This window comes from Notamacropus eugenii, chromosome X (genome assembly GCF_028372415.1).
Source record: "Notamacropus eugenii isolate mMacEug1 chromosome X, mMacEug1.pri_v2, whole genome shotgun sequence".
NCBI lineage: Eukaryota > Metazoa > Chordata > Mammalia > Diprotodontia > Macropodidae > Notamacropus > Notamacropus eugenii.
In genome coordinates, this window is record NC_092879.1 from 19,581,658 (window position 1) to 19,604,538 (window position 22,881).

Sequence of the window (22,881 nt, forward strand, 5' to 3'; positions counted from 1 at the left end):
AGGTATGATGTGTGTATATAACTTTATAAATCAAATGTAGAATTGTCTATGTGGAATGCTACATGAAGTTGGTGACAGTTAAGATCAGGGAAGGCTTCCATGAAGAGGTAACATTAAGGACCAGGTCTTGGAGGATGGGTAGAATTTCAGAGATAAGATGAAGGCATGCTTCAGAGACCTAAGAAAAGAACAAGTGATTCAGAGAGGATACAACCCTTTGTCTTGTATCCTTCATTTTCCAGTCCCCTGTATCCCAATGCTGATGACTTTTATAGCTTTCTTCTCAGCCCTCTTAGATTGTGAACTCCTTGAGGGCAAGAGCTGTTTTTTTTTTCCTTTATAGTTCTTGTGCTTAGCATAGTGAGTGACACATAGTAGGCACTTAATAAATATTGACTGATTACTGTAGCCTACTCTAAAGAAGCCTTTTCAAGTCCCAAGCCCAGGTACCAGAGCCCAAATGGATAGACAGAATTGTAAACTCCAGAGTGAAGGACATGGTAAGATTATTTATAATTGAATAGTGTTTTAAAGTTTAGAAAGCATTTTTCTAACAATCCTGCAATGGAGGAAGTATTATTAGCCACATTTACAGTTTAGGAAACTGACACTTATGGTCATAAAAGCAGTGTGTAATTTCTCCAAACAATAGTTACTCTACGTAACTGGCTGGTTTGTGTGGTACACTAAGACTTCCTCACCAGAAAATAGACCATTTACTGAGAGCTCATTCCTTCCCTACCCCATCTAACGTCCCTCCTTTCTAGTGTCTGATGAGTTACTAGCCCATATGCTTTCTAAGGCCAACCCTCTACATGTGTTTGACCCCATCTCTTCTGTCTTCCCCAACAGATTGCTCTCCACCATAATAATTTATTCTCATTCTCCCCATATACTATTCCTTTGCTACTATTTATAAACATGTTGAAGTATCCATCTTTATAAATTTTTTTTATAGAGACTGTCCTATGTCTTTCCTTCCCTTCTGAAGGAATATTTCATATCCCTTGAATAAAGTAAGTTCACTCTGTCCTTTTGGTGACCTCTCAAGGAACATAACATGCGCGAGTTGGCCATGTATTAATGTTTTGGGAACTAGCCACCCCGGGAACACATAGATAAAACTTGGAAGATTTGGCTAGTCTTCCTAGTATGTGATTAATTAACTTATATCTTGTGGCCCCCGTATGATATCTCCTTGATGGACAAAACCTGTATTCCCATGGCCATGTGCCTGACCAGCTTGGAACAGTGTGAGGAGCCGTTGGCAAAAAGCCTTCTTTGTCTAGGTCCCTACAAAGTCCTCCCCCTAGTGTAAGTCCTCGGAATCTCACCCATGGAGAGCCTGGACCCTTGTGCTCCCAATTCGGACCCTGAACGCTGTATCCCGGGATTCCCCAGCTGATGTAATTCAGGTGTTGGTGCCTCCCCGAACTGGTGATGTTTTCTTTTTCTGCTATACTGATTATTATTATACTTATTACTCTGTGCTTATTGTGTATTATCTGTTGTATTGGATGTAATTATAGACAGTCTATAATTAAACGACTTTCATTTTTAAAGCAGTGTGAGAGTGTTATTTACAGGAACGAATCTGAACCCCTAAAAATCACAAAACACCTTCTCAGCTAAACTTTTTGAAAAAGCCACTATACTTTTGCTTTCACTCCCTTGTAAAACCTCTACAATTTGACTTTTGACCTCATCATTTGACTGAGACCACTCCAAAGTTACCAGTGGTGTTTTTCTTTTAAAAATATATCTTATTTTTTAAATGTCACCACAATTTCTCCCAGGATCTTTCCATTTTTTCTCCCAGAATGCCATCCTATATAGCATAGTATTTTTTTAAAGAACAAAAATTAGTAAATTAGTAAAACTCAACCAAAACATCAAAAAAATCTATAAATATATGCAATGCTCTACACCCATGGGTCTTCTGCCCCTACAAAGGAGTAGGGGTTAGTGTCTTCTCAAATCTCTTCTTCATGGCCATGCTTACATAATTTCGCATTGTAACTAACTTGATTTTTGATGTTTCCATTTATTTTGTTCTAGTCGTTGTGTATATTGGGAATTTTGTGGAGGCTCTGCTTTTTAAAACTTTGTATCCATTAATTTAGATCTTTCCAGGTTTCTACATATTTATCACTTCTTACAGCACAGTAATATTCCATTCCATTTATGGATCCCAATTTGCTTAGCCATTCCCCAACTGACGAGCATATTTTGATGTGCATTTATTACTAATTTGCATCATCCTTTTTATGATTGTAGTTCATAAATTTTCAGGGAACTGTTCATATCCTTTAGCCATCTATCTATTGGGAAATAGCTTTTGGTTGTCTGTACAAACCCAAGTGAATTGGGCATGCAGTTACACTACTACAAGTGCACACACATGCACTCAAGTGTACAGAAATATCCGTCTATCTATATTTGCCCTACCTATTCACAGGGGACCCCATTCCCTTCCCTACACATCTGTGCATGCATGTATGTGTTTGTGTGTATATATGTCTTGATAATAGATGGCCATAGATAGATAATAGATCTTGAAAACCAAACTGTTACCTGAGAAATTTGATACAGATTTTTCCCTATTCAGCTTCTTCCCTTCTTATCCTAAGTACATTAAATCTGTGTGCAGAAAATTTTCAGTTTCATGTAATTAAACTTGTCTCTTATCTTTTGTAGTTGTGTCTATGTCTCATTTGCTTAAGAGTCAATCTACTACCCATAAATGTGAGAGGTATATGATTGATCTACTTCACTTCAGATTTTCTTTCTGTGGTATAATCTTTAATATTAAAGTTGTATCCATTTGGAGTTGATCATTGAATATAAAGTGAGACGTTGGTCTAAGCCTTACTTCAGCCAGAATGCTCTCCAATTTTCCTAGCAGTTTTTAATCGATTAGTAAATTCTGTTTCTTAATTATTTTTGTTTTTGAGTTTATCGATAAATTGGAAAGCAGGGAATGTAATTTTATCACTTAACATTGAATGTCATTCCTTTTTGTTCATACTTACTAAATTTTCAGTATGCACCAATTAGCTGCTGTTCCTTACTGGTTTGCTTTGAAAGAATTCTTAGGCAGCTTTATGCTACACAGCTGTACCGAACTGTCACAAACAAATAGAACTGCAGCCCCAGTGTGCTAATGAATTGTGCCCCTTCCAGATTTTTAGAGAAATTCAAAGTCTGCCAGAAGTTTTTGTTGGACTACCAAGGTGGGTTTTATGGAACTGCATTTCATAAAATGATCCTGGGGTCTCTGGGTGGAGGTGGGAGTAGAGTAAAGGACTATATGGGAAACAACCAGAAAAGATCTAAATTCATTTCACTAAATCATGCTGTAACTATATATGAGGTAACAACACCCACCCACCTACATCTGCACACATACACACATACACACACACACACACAGGAGGTTTCAGTTGTGTTGATTTTTTTTCTTTTTGTCTTTCCTTGGATAGTAAATATATGTATATAATATATGATATATATTTGTGTGTATATAATATGCACATATACATAAATATTTTTTCTAATATGAGAAGTCCAGAAGCAGAGTGAAGAGGTTTCTGTGGCATGGTAGAGAAAGGCTGGGGAGGAATGTGGCTTGAGGAGGAATAGATGTCCTCCTTAAAATGGAAGTTCTGGAAAGAACTGGCCAGCCAAAGGGAGAGACAGAGGGAACTCTCACTATGAGAAATCTGGTGGTGAAAGTAAGATGAAAACTTATAAGAGGTACACTAGCCAGGAAGGAAAATATTCTGAAGCCGAAACATTTTCACTGTTACAATTTGTATAAGCCTTTGACAAATCAAAGGTGGTGCAGTGGATAGAGCACTGGGCCTGGAGTCAGGAAGACTTATCTTTGTGAGTTCAAATATGGCCTTAGACACGAGTTCTGTGACCCTGGGCAAGTCACTTAAACCTGTTTGCCTCTATTTTCTCATCTATAGAAGGAGCTGGAGAAGGAAATGACAAACCATTCCAGTATCTTTGCCCAGAAAACTCCAAATGAGGTCACAAAGAGTCAGACATGACTGAAAAATGACTGAACAACTAAGAGATCAATTCATTTCTTTCTCCAGCCTATATTCTGTGAGTAGTAATAGCTATCCCACTGGGAACTCAACTGTCCAGTTCCAGTTGAGCAATGCCTCTTCTTTCTTTCCTCCCTCCCTCCCTCCCTCCCTTCCTTCCTCCCATACTTTCATTTATGATTTCTTGAAATATAACTCAAAACACAAACAATGATCAAATGAGGCTTGGGCTGTGACATGTTATTGACCAATCAGTGAAAACCAGAGTAATTCAAGTTGAAGGCATTGTCAAGTAGCTCCACGTGAATCTCATGGTTAAACCTTGTTATCTCTACCTTCACAAGATTTCATACATTCCCTTCTCTTCCCTCACACAACCATGTTCCTAGTTCAGGCCCTTGACTACTACAATAGCTTCCAGATAGGTCTCACTGCCTCAGGTTTCCTCTTTTCAATCTATCCTCCACACAGATGCCAAAGTAATTTTCCTAAAGTGTTGGTTTGATCATATTCACCTAGAATAATGAAGGACTATGAGAGCTTGCCATATGAGGATCACTTAAAAGTTCTGGAGGTATTTAGCCTGCAGAATATAAGACCAGGGGAGACAAAATAGCTCTGTTAAGGTTCTGTGCCAATAGTAGATTTTGGGAAGAGAACTTATTCTGTTGTGTCTGTTACGCTTTTTTGCCTTTCTTAGTGATGCCTCATTGATGAATACCAAATATCTCCTTTAATACCTCCCTTTACCCTGTTACAAAAGTCATAGGCTTTGGAATAGTTCCAGGAACTCACCCCTTTCTCTTTATCCTATCTAACAAGGCAGTAATAGGTGCTTGACAGATGTTAATTAAGATACAGTAGAACCTCGGTTTACAAATTTAATTCATTCTGAGATTCTGTTCATCATGCAATTTGTATTGCAAAATGAATATATTATAAAGAAAATAATGTAAAGTCAGATGATTGGTACCACATCCCCTAAATATTCATATAAAATAATTATTTATAATTTTAAGTAAGATTTTTATCCCTGAAATACAATAGTAATGATTAGTACATAATATAAACTAAAAATAAAGTAAATTAACCTGCACTTTATCTGAGAAAAGGCATGGCTGGCATGAGGGAGATGAGAGGGAGGAGGAGAAGGAAGGTTATTGCTGGGAAGGAGAATCTCCTTCTAAGAGAACAGTGGAGATTTCACTAAAAGTAAGACTAACACTACTGCCTTCACTTCTTTATGTTTTAGAATCCCTTTCATGTTTTGACTCACTGATTTTTTTTCTTTATATTTGCTTCTGACAAGGAATCTATCTAACGACTCTTGTTTTTGACCTTTTTTAAAAAAATTAATTTGTTTTCAATTTTCAACAATCACTTCCATAAGTTTTAAATTTTCTCCCCCTCCCTCCCTGAGATGGCATGCAATCTTATATGGGGTTAAAAAAAACCTCATTGCCCTAGTTGAGCCTCATTTCTTTGAGATTCCTTTGAGAGCCATTCAAGTCCAAACATGATGTTTGTACTGTGAATTTTTATTCGTCCTGCAAGACAAATTTTGCAAAAAATTTTTCTTCATACAGTGAAGCATACACAAACCAGGTTACTCATAAACTGAGGTTCTACTGTACTATTGTTGGTCTTTGGTTACTTAGAGAGAGCAATGATCATCAATTTATTGATTATTTCCTGGCTTAGTTGATGTCCAAAATGACACCACTATATTAGAGTCAAGTTTCAGTGTGTCCAATTGTGGCTGATCAGATCAATACAAGCTTGGAATGTTCTACCACAGGTTAGGCACAAATAGTCCATGTGAACATTTGGGGTGGATACTCTAAATTTGCACATCCTACATTTCCTTTGAGCTATTTCAATTTTGCTTTGCTCACGGAGCACAGCACCTTCTCTGATGTGGGCACGCCATGCAGAGCAGTCTTGTGCCAGCGACTCCTATGTCACACAAGCAATTCCAAAGTTCTTTTTTTTTTTTTTAGAATTAATGTATCATTAGTTTTCAACATTCACTTCCATAAGAGTTTTAGTTTTAAATTGTCTTCCCCTTCCTCTCCTTGCCCCCTCCCCAAGATGGTGTGCAAACTGATATTGGCTCTACTTAGACATTCATATTAAACATATTTTCACATTAGTCATGATGTAAAGAACTAATGTGAGCAGCCACAAGAAAGAAGAAACAAAACAAAAGGAGAGCAAATAGTATGCTTCCATCTGCATTCACATTTCAAAGTTCTTCAATACCAAAGTTCTTAAGAGAGACAATGAGTGTGAACCTGTATCACTTCTGACCACCATGTCAATGCTTGCCCCGTGTGAGTTCTCCATAAAATACTTTGAAACACTTTTTGGCAAATATATGTTTTGCATTCGAACAACATGGCCACCCATTGGAGTTGCGCTCTCTGAAGCAGGGTTTGAGTGCTTGGCAGAAAAAGAAAATGTCAATAGAGTAAGGTTTATTATATTCTATTGCACAAGATTCCCTCATGCTGGCTATGGGGATATATTGAGATAATTTGTACATACAAGATTATTGAAGTACCACCTAGGAAGCTCAGGGTAATTTGAGGGTGTCTGCCTGTGTACCTCAGTCTATGTCATACAGTGTGTCCTGAAAAGTTTTTTTCAGATAGAGTTTCAAAATCAAAGCCAAGGCATTTCTGTGAGAGTATAAATTCTGTAGAAGTTATGATTCTTGCTGTCAGGTTTTCAGGGAGACATATCAGATTAAGCTGTGTGTGTAAAGGATTTCCTTAAGTAGAGGAAGTAATCAGATATTTTTATTCTAAGGGGAAAAAATTGCTGCGAGTAGAGTAAGAAGCTAGGTAAGATAAACAAAGAGATGTAATTTTTATCTCATCTTTAATCTCTGCTCACTAAGACTCTGTATTCTCACCTGGGTTTAATGTCTTTTTGTCTGTGTAGGATTTGCAAGATTACCCTGTATTTTCTAGGTAGAAGAGCTGAGAAGCAGAGTGAGGTCTTAACCAGCCAGGACAACAAGACTTAGCTTAAAGGCACTACTTTTGTTGTGTTGTCTGTGTTTAAAGTTTAAAGGATAATTTAAGAAAAAGACTAATAAAAAATTTTTTTGTCCTTTGATTGTGGTCAGAATCAAGAGACACACAGGGAAGGGGTGGGGGCTTTCCCCCAGTTTATAAAAGTTTGCAGATTTGAAAGTAGAATCAAAGGAGGAATTTTTCTTTTGAACACTTCTTGAAGTCGTAACCCCTATCACTTTTTTTTGATGTGGTACTGCAACTGCTTGTCATAAGAGATAAGATCTCAGACCAAGCTCAGCACAAAATCTAGCTTTTTTAAAAAAATATTTATTTATTTTTGTTTTCAACGTTCATTTTCATAAGATTTCTGAGTTCCAAATTTTCTCCCCCTCCTTTTCCTTCCCCTTCCACAAGATGGCATACAATCTGATATAGGCTCTACTTAGACATTCATATTAAACATATTTTCACATTAGTCATGTTGTAAAGAATTAGAACCAATGGGAGGAACAAAGAAAGAAGAAACAAGCAAAAAGAGAGAGCAAATAGTCTGCTTTGATCTGCAGACTCCATAGTTCTTTCTCTGGAGGTGGACAGCATTTTCCATCATGAGTCTTTTGGAATTGTCTTAGATCCTTACATTACTAAGAAAAGCTAAGTATAATGAAGTTAGTCATTTCACAGTGTTGCTGTTACTGTGTACAATATTCTCCTGGTTCTGCTCATTTCATTCAGCATCAGTTCATCACTTCAAACCAGACAGTTTCTGGTCTGTCTACTCATCATTTCTTATGGCACAATAATATTCCATTACACAGAATCTAGCTTTTAAAGAGTGTACTTCAATCTGCACTCAGAGTTTGTTAGTTCTCTCTCTCTGGAGAGAGTCTTAGTGTGCAAGGGAGACTTTTAGGTCAGTTTAAGAATTCTTATACCTTATGAGGATTAAAAATAATAAAAACAGGATATGTAGCCAAAGAGGTTCCCTCACATGAGTCAGAGAAAGTATTGAAAGAAAAGGCAAATGTGATTTCTATTAGATGATACAAACCTTTCTCTCCCTCTGATCTCTCCACCTGGAGAAATGATGTCCCTAGGTTTGATGAGAATTCAGGAGCAGGGGGCGGAGCCAAGATGGCAGAGTAAAAAGACACACATACGCTAGCTCCAAACCCACAGCCCATAAAATATCTGTAAAGAAGAACTCCCAACAAATTCTGGAGCAGCAGAAGACACAGAACAACAGAGCGGACAAAATTTCTGTTCCAGAGAGCCCTGCAAACCTCTCACAAAAGGTCCGTCATGCCCTGGACCCGGAGGCAAGCCCAGCCTTGCCTTGGCCACGTGGCGCCGAGAGGAGCAGATCTGAGCAGGCTTCAGGGACCGAATCTCCAGCGGCCGTGCAGGTCCCTCCACCCACGGGCCCCAAAGGTTGGTGAGAGGGTCTTCTCGGCTTGCCGAGAGGGGAGTGGGGTCCCCCCATAACTCAGGCCCCCTCGGGAGGCAGCAGCGGAGGCGGCAGCAGACCGGGGCTCCCCAAGCAGGCAGGAGCTCAGATCCATTGTTGAAGGTCTCCACGTAACCCCCCCCCCCCCCCCGAGGGATCTGAGCCCTGTGTGGTGGCCTTGCCCTGACCTGAGCACCTGAACTTAATCTCACACTGAATAGCAGCCCCGCCCCTGTCGAAGCCCTGAGGCTGGGAAGCAGCTTTTGAATCTCAGACCCCAAGTGCTGGCTGGGTGGATCTGGAGGCAAAGTGGGTGTGAAGAGAATACTCAGAAGTCAAGTCACTGGCTGGGAGAATGCCCAGAAAAGGGAAAAAAAAATAAGACTATAGAAGGTTACTTTCTTAGTGAACAGGTATTTCCTCCCTTCCTTTCTGATGAGGAAGAACAATGCTTACCATCAGGGAGAATTCAGGAGCAGTAATACATCATTTTAGAGCAATATTTATGGGTTAATAATCCAGTCTGGAAAGATGAAACTAATTTGACGGTGATATTGCTCTCCCCAAGTGAATGATAAGCAGTCATAAAGGCAGCTAACAAGTTAACCTCAATAGAAGGGGGAATTCCCAATTGACCTTTACAAGATTCACAATGGGACCCCAATAATCCTGATGATTACAGCAGATTACAGCAGACCAGATGATTTTTACTTGAGGGTATGGATATTTGTGCAGCTTCCCCAGAAAACTAGATTAGGTTTCAGTAGATAGGACAAGTGGAGGATGAGAATCCTACTCATTTTTATAACAGGTTATGCAAAAGTGCTAAATTATATGGGAGACTAGACCCCTCTATTCTGAGAGATGCTTGGATCATTTACACTCATTTTGTTAATCAATCCCTATCTGAGATGTGAAAGTATTTCTATGAAAGGTGCCCAGCTTGGCATGAAATGGCCATAAAGTAGATTAAGGGAATTGCTCTCTATGTCTATGAAGCAAAGGCAACTGTGCAAAGGGACTAGATTGTTATGTAGCCTGTTTCAGCCCAAACAATTCTTTCAGGAGTAACTATACAAGTTATTCGAAAGGCTGTGTTGGAGATTATGTCTAAACTACCTTTCTTTTTCCTCAACATACTTTTAAAATGAACCCTTCTTTGTTGTGTTTGGCATGAGAGCATCTTGAGTTAGTACAGTCAAATTCTGCCTTAAAGACCCTTTTCTAATAACAAATTTTTGTTTCATAGGCTGAGGTCACACAAGATTTCTTGACAGATATATAGACAACTTTGATCAGTATAATTCAATGCAGGGAAATTGATATTCATTACTGTCACAGAATGACAGGATTTTAAAGTTGAAAGGTAATTAAGTGGCCACCTAATCCATTTCACACCCCAGAATGAAGTTCCATCACAACACACTTGGTAAGTGGTCATCTGGCCTCTGCTTGAAGCCCTCCAATAAATGGGAGAGAGCCAACAACTTACTGTGGAAGTCCATTGGAACCTTGAATGCAATACTCAACTTGGAGACAAAAAGATTTGAGTTTGAATCCTGCCCCAGACACTTACTAGCTATGACCCTGACCACATCTCTCAGCCTCAGTTTCTTCATCTCTAAAATGGGAATAATAGCACCTACCTTCCCAGATTGTTAGGATTAAAGGAAGTTTATATACACATACACACACATATATGTATATATATATGTACATACATGCACAACTTTGCAAACCTTAATGTGATATATAAATCCTAGCTACTATTATAATCACTTTTGGATAGCCTTAATTTTTCCATCATCCTTTTATTTATTTATTTTTAATGTTCATTAAATTTTTTAAATTCCAAATTCTCTCCCTCCTTCCTGTCTTTCCACCACCCACTGAAAAGGCAAGGAATATGATATTATACATGTGAAGTCATGTAAAACATTTCCATATTAGCCATGTTGTAAAAAAAGAAGGAAAACAACAAAAAGCAAGAAAACAGAGAAGGTGAAAAGAATATAATCTGCACTCAGAGTTCATTAGTTCTCTCTCTAGAGAGAGATAGCCTTTCTCATCATGGGTCCTTTGGAATTGTGTTATATCATTGCATTAATTACAGTTGCTGGGTCTTTCACAGTTGATCATTGTTACGATATTGTTGTAACTGTGTACAATGTTCTCCTGGTTCTGTTCACTTTATATAAATCATATTAAGTTTTCCCAGGTTTTCTGAAATTATCCTGCTAATCACTTCTTATGACACAAAAATATTCCATCACAATCATATGCCACAACTTGTTCAGCAACATTCTCCATTTGATGGGACAGTCTTAATTTTTAGAGAGATTATTCTTACATCAAGGTAAGTTTGCATCTTTGTAAGTTCTCATTCTTTCTAGTTCTGCCCTCTTGGGCTACATGAAATAAGCCTAATTCAATTCAAAGAATGAGAAGGTAGGGCTCATGGGAAGGAAAAGAAACCTATTAAGATGCTAAAATTGTTACAGTAAGGCAAGAAAGTATCCTTTAACATAGTCATTTACAATGGACCAAAAACTAGCATCATTTTTTCTGGATAATTAATGATTGATTTATTAATTAGGCTAGCAAATAATAGATTGATGATCAGTGGTCTATTTCAATAGCCAAAGATAAAACCATGGAGATCATCAAATGCTTAAATAACTTTTGGAAAGTGGGTGCTTGGACAGGTGGAGATCAACCCTGATTAGCGAGCAGTTAATGAGGAAGGGGATGGACAAGGAGGTGGACTAAAAGCCTTCAGCTCCTCCTGCTGAGAGCGTGGCTTGATCATGAGACTCAGCTACCTCCAGGTATCTGAACAAAGGCATCTAACTCCATGCAGACCACTCAAGACCACACATTGAACAATGGGGGGGAGATTTCAAGGGTATGACCCTAATGCTTTTAGGGCTGGAGTTCACCTAGATTAGATTCTCTTTACACTTTAATCAGAAGTAAGCTCTCCCAGTTGGGTGATGTTCCAGCCAATATTGAGGAGAATATCCCCAAAGATGAGGCCAATCTCTTCGTAAGCCCTGTCCTTCAGAGACTGAGGGACCTGCAGGGACTTTGAATGAAAAAATAGTAAGGAGAAAACTTTAATCCTAATTTTGTTAGTAATATAATAGAAAATATTTTCTCTCATTCCCCTCTTTGACTAGTTTGAGAGATGCAGTCTCCTCAGTGAAGCACTAACTGATATGACAAACCCTTCATCAAGGGTTTTAAACTATGGAGCTTATGATGGGAAATAGTGTGAAGGGAAGATGGAGAGATTGACCTAAGCATTGACAGAAGTCATGCAGGGGGGTGGCAGTCTCCATTGGCAAGGAGACCTTACAGATGAAAGGCACATAAGGAAAAAGTCTATAGTAAAAAAAATAAAAATTATCCATTTCATAGATCCATCAAATCTTAAGGCACAGACTCCCATGTAACTATCTGATCCTCTGGTGCTACCTTCTCATAGGTATGCTGGAATTGGTGCAACTTCAGAACAGCTTCTAGAAGTGTAGGTCACTTGTCGAGATCCCCTTTTCTGCTAAAATCTTTTACAAAATAGATCTTAATACATTTAAAGTTTGTTTTGCCAATAACCAGGTCAAGTAGTAAGAGTTAGCTCAAAACTTATTTTTGTACTATTAGAAAATTCTGGACCCAATTTTTATATTTGGTATGTATAATTACCTAATCTTAAAATTATTATTTTTTAAAAACAATTTTATGAAAATTCACATGTTCAATTTAGCTATTTATTTCATTCTCCTCTCAGGAGAATGAGACTCTGCTAAGGTTGAAATTCTTTTCATTAACACAAAACAGAAGAGTTATGATATTAATGGCATTAAATAATATAATTATATCCTGATTTCACAAGTCTTTATATCATTAACTAATTATCCTTATATCATTGTGAGAAAATTAAAGGATCTTATCTTATATAGTAATATATAAATTGTAACCCACAGATGACAAGGCTAAATACCCATTAACTTAGTTGTTTAACAATATAGAAAGGATTAAAATTCTAGGATAAATAGTGCAAATTATATATATGCATCTTCTTATAATTGCTCAGATGTATTGCAGTATTAGCTTATGTAATAAAGATCTAATATTGTGTTTCTGCTGATAACCTAAAATGATTATAGAAATTTGATATAAAAGAATAAAGACATAGTTACGCAGTAAGTAAAAATGTTAACATACCTTGAGGTCAGTTCTAGGCTAGAGTCATATAGAGATCATATTGCATTGAGCCATGGCTATATAGATAGATGGACCAGCATTTTTAAGGATCAAATGATGGTCTGAGAGAGTGACAGGGAGAGAGATAGATCCACTTTGTGGAGAATGCCAAAAGGGCCAGGCCATTGCCCAGGGATGAGGATGTAGAGGAATGTAAGATATAGAGTTACTGCTTTTCTTCATCCCATGTCATTGAGAGACCCCATGTTTTTGATCATGGTCCAGTTTGGGAAATGGTAGACTTTGATTGGTCAGTGTTAGCCCCTTTAAAGAATTTCTTTTGTGCTGAAAGTATTGATCTCGAGATGGAAAGATCAGATAGATACATGGACCAGCATTTTGGGGGATGGAATAATAGTCTGAGAAAATGACAAGGAGAGACCCAACTTCTAGAGCATGCATTAAGGGCAAAAATTTGCTGAGTGCTGATGATGGAGAGGCCTATAAGATACAGAGTTACCACTCTTCTTTAGGAGATTGCTCTGTGAATGATCAGAGAGGTGGATTCTTACAAGTGGCAAGGCTGTCTTTCAAAATCCCTGTAAGACTCAAAGGAGCAGTGGGACCAAGTCAGAGGCTCCTGGGACATTTCCCTGGATGAATTTCCTTTGAGTTGTGATCTCTTTCACTAACAAGAATCGGATGTTCTCAGGCAAAAGATGAAAAGAGAGGGAATCAGAGAACTTCTTCCAGAAGGACCAGGAGATGTCCACGAAGAAGGGAATAGTGATCAGATGAAGAATCAAGGGTGTCTTCTGATTCAAGCTCAATATCAAGGGAATCTCACTTAGGCCCAAAATACTTTGCATGTTGGGCAGGATGGAGTTGTCTTGTTGGTCACTCTATATGTCAGGTACCCTCCAATTCAAAATCAGGTTGCTAAGGAGTAGAAGGGAAATGATAGGTTGGTTTGGAGATCAGAGATGTTCTTAATTAAGTGAGGGATTTCAGTAAATTGGCCTTTCAGTGGGTGACTGTTGTTTTTCTTTTCTCCCTTCTTTTTCAGAATGTTGTTCTTTCCATTTTGGTTGCAAGATGTCAACAAAGACCATGATACTATATTTTTAAGTTTAAAAGTTGAAAGGAAATTGGATTTTTGAGCCAAGAACTTGGAAGATGAACATTCCCTTGGTTGTGAGGCCCTAAGTGGGGCCTTGCCCTCGATTGAGTCAGCTGGAATGGCAGAAGACAACCAGCACCCAAGGGGGACAAGTAGCCACTTCAGTAAATGACCATGTAACAATACCAAATTGTTCCTGGCTTGCAAATCAGAGTATCCCAGGGGTGTAATGTCCCATTGTGGGGACAGAAGACACATGAAGAAAGAATTGAAGAAGAGTAGTGTGGTGCCCTGAGACCTATATGTGGGGATCACCTTCCTGGGTAATGCAGATAGAAGGGCAAAGAAGGGTCATGAGTAGGGGCAGCTAGGTTAGTGCAGTGGATAGAACATTGGCATAGGAATCAGGAAGCCATGAGTTCCAATCTGTCTTCAGATAATTACTAGCTGTGTGACCCTGGGCAAGTCACTTAACTCCGATTGCCTCCAATAAACAAATGAATAAATAAAAATGAAGGGCCATGAAAAAAAATGTAGAAGTAGGCCAGTTGGATGGAGGCTTAAAATAAAGGCTGGTATCCAAGGTTATACTGATACCCATGGTCCACTTTGGCCAATGGTCAGATTGGGTAGGCCAGGCTGAGGCCCTTTGAAGTATTTGTTTTGTTCTGAAAATATTGATCTGGAAATGGAAAAATCAGTGTCTAGATAGATAGATGCAACAGCATTTTGGGGGAAGGAATAATGGTCTGCTAGAATAACAAGGAGAGAGAGATCTAATGCCTGTAGAATGCTTCAGGGGCCAGGGCTGAGGATGGAGAGACTTGTAGGATACAGAGTTACCACTCTTCTATAGGAGATTCCTCTGTGAATGATTAGAAAGTTGCATTCTTACAGGTGGCAAAGCTGGCTTTAGAAATCCTGTGAGCAGCACCCCAGAGCCACTGTGGAAAAAGCAGAGGCTCCTGGGATATTTCCCTAGATGGATTTCCTTTGATTTGGGATGTCTTTCATAAACTTGGATTTTTTTTTCCATTCAAAGCTACCTGTTCATCAGTTTGACTATCTATTGGGAAATTGCGTTTGGTGTTACAAACTGGAATCAGATCCTCATATATATTGAATGGAAGACCTTTATCAGAGAAACTGCCTACAAAGTTTGTTTTTTTTTTCTTGGTTAACACTCCCCTTCTAATTTCATCTACGTTAGGTAAAATGTACCAGATCTTTTAAGAATTTTACATAGTCATCATTGTCCATTTTATACTATGTGATCCTATTTATTTTTTGATTAGTCATTAATACTTCAATTCTTTGATCTGAAAAGTCATTTATTCCTAACTGCTGTTTTTTGGGTTAAGATGTGACCTTTTATATAGGGGTCATTTATCGATTTGGAGCTTATATTAGTATATTGTGAGATGTGCATCTAACTCTAATTTCTGACACATTTTCATCTAACTTTCTCATCACTTTTTGGCAAATAGTCTTTCCCTTGTAACTGTGATCAGCAGTATGCTATTGTGATTGTTTTCTGCTGCATGTTGTATAGCTAATCTGTTTGAATTACTGACCTCTCAATTTCTTCACTAGCACCAAGTCATTTTAATGATTTGTAGTGCAGTTTGAGATCTGGTACTGCTATGTTGTTTTCATTATACATGAAATTCTTGACTTTTTTCTTTCATGTGAAATTCATTATTGTTTTTCCTAGCTCTTTATAGTATTCCTCTGGTAGTTTGATTGTACGACAATGGATAAATAAATTAATTCAGGTACTATTGCTATTTTAAATTTATTTTTATTTTATATTTATTTTGTTATATTGACTGAACCTATTCATGAGCAATTACTATTTCTCCACTATGTAGCAATCTTTCTTTCTGCCAAGAGGATTTGTTAGTTGGATTCATATAGTTAAAGCTTGCGTCTTGGAGATTATACTCATAAATATTTTATACCTTTTGTAACAATTTCCAATACATCTTCTCTTTTTTGTTCTTCCTGCTAGATTTTTTGCAACAAAAAATATGCTGATAATTTATGTGGATTTATTTTATATTCTACAAATTTGCTAGTTTTATTTTTTCATTAATTTTTGGTTGACTTCTTGTGATTTTTATGTAAATTATCATATCATCTGCAAAAAGGGATACTTTTCTTTCCTCTTTGCCTATGCTCACCCCCACGATTCCTCTCTCTCTTTTCTTACCATACCACCTAGCATTTCCAGCCCTCGTTAAATAGTAGTAGTAAGAAAGGTCATCTTTGCTTTATTTATCATTTGATTGGGAAGATCCCTAGCTTTTTTCCAGTACAAGCCATTTTTGTTCTTGAATTAAGATAGACATCATTTTCTTTATTTAAAAAGGGCCTGTTTTTTACTGTGCTTTCTAGAAGATTGAGTAGAAATCGAGGATGGGAATTTTTCAAAAGACTTCTAATTGTCTAATAATAATAAAAAAAATTAGGGATAAAGGAGGAATATAAAGCAAGGGAATTCATTAATCCAGTGTTTAATAAATAGCAACACACAAGTTGGTTAGGAGAGAACTTTCTGCTTAATAAAAACTACTAGGAAAGTAGAAAACAGTCTGGGGGAAGTTAGGCTTAGATGAAGAATCTCTACCATCTTCAGCAAGAAATCATAAAAAGATATGTGACCTTAATAGTGAAGATTATTCAATAAAAATTACAAGAAGGAAAATTTATATGCCTTCACAGCTATAGGTAAATGAAGTAGTCTTAACTAAACAAGGGATAGAGGCAATTATAAATGACAAAATAGATGGCTTTTATTACATGAAACTGAAATGCTTCTGTACAAACAAAACCAATGCTTCTCAGATAAGAAGGAAAGTGATCAAAGAGGGGGAAACCCCTTACATAAAATTTCTCAGATAAGTGTTTTTTTAGGATATACAACCAACAGTTATAGCTATACATATAGATTATATATGTATTATATATATACACACATGTGTGCATGTGTGTTGTGTGTAAAAATAACAAGGAGGTTACTTGTGAGAATTCCCAGTATACACTAAAATATTTATAATAGAAAAACCAAGTCTTTCCCCACCATTTTCAGAATGGCTAAATAGATTGTAAGATGTCTATTTCACGCAATATACTATGTGGATACATCAAGGAAATTGGTGAATATATAGAAACATAGAAAGATTTCTAGTATCAGATGAAACCTGAAGTGAAAACAATAAAATAAAAAGTGACATAAAGAAAGCAACTCCAGTAAAGTAAAAAGAAAGAACAGCCATAAAACAATCAAAATCAAATTCTGCAGTTGTGGCATGGTTCCAAAGAAAAGATACCAGAAGACATCCTCCCCCTCCTCTTTTGCAGACATATCAGGTCCACTATTGTGGTACAGGGCATATATTTTTAGACATTTTGGATGTATTGTTGAATATTGTGAAATTTTCTTCTTTCTATTTTAGAACATATTGTTATATGGAAAGTCTCCCATGTCAGGTCCTGTTCAGGCACTGGATTGGTGCAGCTCACTACAATTCAGAACTTTTGAACCCAAGTGACCCACCAGCCTCAACTTTCCTTGCATCAAGGACTATGGGGGGTGGAGGGTGGGATGGAGCACCAGGCCTGGGCAACTTTACAAAGATATTATAAACAATAGTTGAATAGGGGAATATGACAAAATGACTGATATTAAACTTTTTTTAAAGGAAAAGGAAAGAAATAGTATGCTAGAGTTGAAAGAGTGATGGATATGGTCATGAGGTCTGAGGAAATATAGGTTTCAATCCCATCTCTCACACTTATCAGCTGGGAAATCAGGGTTATGTTACTGGACATTTCTGAGCCTCAGTTTCCTCAGCTTTAAACTAGAAATACATTCCAGGGAGGTTGCCAAGAGTCGATTGAGTTATGCCTAGACTTGAAGCTGTTAGTCCCACCCTCACTCACACTGGGGCAGGGCAGATCCCTGGGGACATCTGCATAAATCTCCCCTTTAATATATTAGACACAACCCTAAAGTCTTGGGGCAATGTCATGATTCAGGAGCTTTCGCTAGTGTGTTTTCCCCATGAACATCAGTTGATGTCATTTAGTTAACCTGATCTTCTTAATGTTCAGAGAAGTGTATTTAATGATATGGTAGAATTGGCACAAAGTTAATTCCAACCCTCAGAGTCACTCTCTTGTCCTCACAGAGTCCAGGAGAAAGTGGGCTCAAGAGCCAAAGGGTTAACAATCCTTGAAGTCCTTTTGCTGGATTCTCAAGATATTCTCTTTACTTAGGGTGTTAACTTTTCGGCTGGGCTCCTTGTAAAGCCTTTGCTCTGCTTGTGCTCGTGGGTTAATCTGCCCTCTCCTCCTGATGCAGAGTCTCACTGCTGCCTGCTGGGACGTTGTTAGGATGTTGTGAAAAGTCCAAATCCTCTGGTCCTATAGAGTGCACAAGGTCCTACTTTGCATAAGAGGAGGAGAAAGAGGAGACTGAGAGAATGCACCGCCTTACCCCTTCCCCAGGTGTTCCCTGTTGAAAGACTTGGCTGGAGGCTTCTACCAATGAACTGCTGGAAACTGAAACGCCCTGATCCCAAAGTAGCTCTGGGTTTCTCAAACCTGCCAGGGACTTGACTGCATTCCTCAACCCATCTGCATGAACTTCCTGTCACAGTAAAAATGCCAGAGATGATGCCCAGGTCTGGTCCACATCTAGTTCATACTTCTGGATTTCTCACTCAATTTCTATAGAGTCTTACTTGATAGAGGAAAGACTATGGTAAGGATAGACTGTAGATGGTGGGGAGATTGATTGACATAATCCACACCCAGTGTTACACATAGAGGAGGCTTTACTAGCTTTAAAGTGCTGGGTGACATCTACTGGTATCCTAGGGCTGTAAGGATTGGGAGCCACTTGTCTCAGACAGCCTTTGAAAGGAGGGAGGGCACTTATCCTTAGCCCATTTTACAGTCCAGAAGGTGGAGAGATGAAGTGACTTCTGAGGTGTACTGGTAAATATTTATCAACTGGCTCTCTAGGGGAAAAACTATCAAGCATGCTTAAGTTTAATCTTCTTTATTAACATTTCTATACTACTCTCTTAAGTCTAGACCATCAACAAAACAGTAAAGGTAGCCCACAATTTTAGCATTTCCTGTGCTTTCTTAGGTGGCAGAGAAGTATGAAAGGATCTCAGGAGAAAGGTCCTAAGCTTTGTCTGATATACTGCCAGGGAAGATGGCAAGGTGATGGCCTAGCTGTCTGCCTGGAGAGGAAGGAAAGCACAGCTTGGCATGGGGCTGGCTAAATGTATTGGGCTAGGTGACTTTGTGCTTGTTTACTCACCAAGGAGACTGGGCAGGGAGGATTCCAGCAGGGTAAAGATGAAGTCCCCAAAGGGATTTTCTCTGGAGGTTAGGGGAGTGAGTGCTGAGATGGGTGAAGGAAAGCACTTAGAGGTTGTGTGACTTAACCTTACCCCCATGGCCAGCCCCAAACCAACTCCCTTTCCAGGTTGGTCATTTCCCTTCTCTGGGACTGTTTTCCTCCCTCTGGGCAATAGGCATCATAATACTTGAATTTTCCAATTTGGAGTTAGGATGAGAGCTCTTACAGGGGTCTTGTGAAGGTCATAAGGGGCATGTGAAAGATTCTTTGTAATCCTTAAAGCACATGTGATCTGCTCAGCATTCCTTAACATTCAGAGATCATCTCGGGAAATTCAAGGTTTCCCTCATGCATTTGGCCTAGGGACAGACTTATGGGCACCTGGCTAGGAGGGGATCATTGAGTCATTGCATGAAATGATGGATTACATGTTTGTTGCTTTTCCTGAGTCAATTCTTGTAGCCATAGGTGGTTTGCATATCTTCTTTTATATATTCTTATGCAATTAGCTTCCATGTTTCTCTCTCTCTCTCTCTCTCTCTCTCTCTTTCTCTCTCTCTCCCTCTCCCTCTCCCTCTCTCTCCCCCTCCCTCTGTCTCTCATACCTATATATATATAGGTATGAGAGAGATACATATATACGCATATAAGTATGCATGTATGAGATTTGGGAAATGTCTGATATAGCCTGTAGTACCTAGGGATTTAGGTCTGTGACCAGTTCGCTGCACAGAGCAAAGAGGGAAAGAAGCCCCCTCCTCCTCCTGACTGATAGATTGTCATTGTACCAGTTTAATAAAGAGCTAGCATCAGAGCCAGCAACTCAGGATAAGATTTCCTTGGTAACAGAGAAGTCACCATGACAACCAGAGATAGGGCTCCACAGATACAGCTTCAACAACACAATTCTTCCTCAGCAGGGCCTCACTGCTGAAGGGTGGGGCTGCAGCCTAGAGCCCACACTGGGATCCAAACCTCCTCCAAAGACTTTGTCAGTATTCCCATGTCCTCCATTCTCACAAAACAAAGAAAAAAGAACTAGGATGTGGTGAAATCCACATGATTTGACACAGGAAGAGCACATTTAGCACTCCTCCCCCACCAGCCTCCGCATTTCCAGGAGAAGGGATGTACCATCTGACCTTTGGCTTCCTGACTGAGTCCTATGTTGGCTTTCCCTCTGCTGTAGAAATGTTGTCACATCTCCCTTCAATTGGTAGTAGGCATAGCTTCTGTATAGTCACTTCAGAAGGAAGAGAATGGGAGGTCGGCATTGAAAACAAGTTATTTTCTGTCTGGAGCAGCCCTAGGTGAGGGAGGCCCAAGATTGCAGAGACTGCTCAGATTGCCCTCTAGAATCTCACTTCTCTGAGCTGAGAATGACCATAAAATATGGTATGTGCTAATCCAGCCAAGACACTAAAGGAAAGTAGGATTAAGGGAAAAACTGGGCAGTAGGCTGTTGGGGGTGTAAACTCAGTTTTCACGTGGACAGTCTCGGGCAGGTAAAAGTGAGGACCTCTAAATCTCAGAGTTCTCACGAGGCCCCCTAGGGAACAGCTGGGGATTGAGGCGTGAAACACGGGCTATCTCATGCATTTCCACCTCTTCTCAGTGGGAAACTTGCTGGGGAGAGCATCCCACCCTTGAGATTGGTCTGTGGTCTGAGCACACCTGTTGTTAATTAGCTAGGGGCTGAGAGCACGCACGGTATTCATGTGTAAACTATGCGGCAGGAGATCTTAAGTAGGGACAGGAAAGCCTGAAGGCATTCTTCTTGCTGCCGGGGCCCTTGGAGGGAAGAGGGTCCCTCCCCTCTTCCGCTCCCATCCTCTTGCTGTATGATCCTTGCCCCTTGGGAGGAGGAGGATTCCTCTCTCCTGAGGAAGAATTTCACCCTGCATATGGATACGTAACTAAGACCCTGAATAAAGCCTAACCCTTGTTTGACTCTGGAAAGTCTCTTCTCTCAATACGTTTATCCGGTTGGCCACTGAAGACCAGTGAAAAGGTAAGAAGACTCAGGTAGCCCATCAGCCTCTAGGCCAAACAGTAGGCCATGTGTGCTGCCTCCCAATTCTAGCTTTTGGAACAGTTTCTGGCACATAGTAGGTGCTTAATAAATGTTTTTGATTCTTTGAAATCCAAAAGCAAAATTCTTCCCCCTTTATCAAGTGAATGGGTAGAATTTACAGGTAGAAAGATCTGGTGATGAGGGTAAGTGCTATTTCTGTGTCCCTCAAGTCACATGTCCCAAGCAGTCACCTATTGTGCCAACATCAACAGTCAACCTTGTGGACCAGCTTCACTGTTTCCTAAATCAGGACCCCTCTAGTTTCAAGGCATTTAGTTTCTTAGGAAATTAATAGGTCACCAACTGATTATAATTTCTTCTAACATGTGGGAATGACTATGAGAACATCCCAGTGAAGGAGGAAGTCCTAGACCTTCATTGAGTCATCCCCACTTATGGTCCCAACTTCTTGGTTCAGATCAATGCTATCCATTTCTCTCAGGGAAGGAAATCCCAGAAACACTTAAGAAATATCTGTTGGATTTTGTGATGAGGGATTGTTTTATCTATTTTATCTATATACCCAGAGCCTAGAACAGGTCCTCGACCAAGGCAGGTGATAAACGTGTGCTGACTGGTTTGAATTGAAATACATTACTCTAGTAATTAGCAGTACTTATCCTGAAGAGGTGGAGCCTTGTGGCCACTACATGACAGTATGGCCTGACTTAACAGAAGTTGCTCAAGCTCCCTTTGGAAGCATGCCAAAATTTGCTTTGGGGGCTCACCAATGAATCATTTTCTTTTCTTTTTTCTGTATTAGATATGCTGATTAAAAAAATCAAGAAAAATAAAGAATTAAAAATATGATGTTTCAAGGTTTTTCAGTTCTCTTTGGGTGTGGATAGTATTTTTCATCATGAATCCTTTGAAACTGTCTTGGCTCATTGTCTTGATTAGAGTAGCTAAGTCTTTCACAGTTAATCATCATTAAAATATTGCTGTTACTGCATATGTTGTTCTTCTAGTTCTGCCCATTTCAATTTGTATCAGTTCATATAAATCTCAGTTTTTTTCTGAAATCATCACCTTTGTCATTTCTTACAGCACAACAATATTCTATCACAATCATATACTATCTTCCTTAAAACTGATGGGCATCCCCAAATTTCCTATGCTTTGCCACCACAAAAAGAACTAATATATATATATACATATGTGTGTGTGTGTGTGTGTGTGTATATAATATATACATGTATGTATGTATGTATGTATGTACATAGCATATATGTCCTTTCCCTTTTTCTTTGATCTCTTTGTGATATAGACGTCCAGGTGATACTGCTGAGTCAAAGTGTATGCAGTTTTAAAGCCCTTTGACTACAATTCCAAATTGTTCTCCTAAATGGTTGGACAAGTTCACAAATCTATCAAGAATGCATTTCCAAATTCCCAGCAGCATTTGTCATTTTTCTTTTCTGTCACATTATGTAATCTGATAGGCTTGATGTGATACCTGAGGGTTTTTTTTTATTTTGATAATTGAAATAAGTCCTTCAAGCAAATGCCAAATGATCCTGGACAAGACCAACCTTTCTTAGGAAATGGGCCTTGTTCTCATAGTACGTATAGG

General features: G+C 38.9%; 1 long non-coding RNA gene across 1 annotated transcript in view; it reads left to right on the forward strand.

The window, feature by feature from the left end:
* The window catches only part of LOC140515693 (uncharacterized), a 77,558-nt gene that overhangs the window by 15,723 nt on the left and 38,954 nt on the right, over positions 1-22,881 (forward strand). Inside the window, exons 2-3 of the long non-coding RNA XR_011971156.1 lie at positions 8,351-8,512; positions 13,801-14,177. This is a non-coding gene — a long non-coding RNA (uncharacterized lncRNA). The remainder of the gene's footprint in view (positions 1-8,350; positions 8,513-13,800; positions 14,178-22,881) is intronic.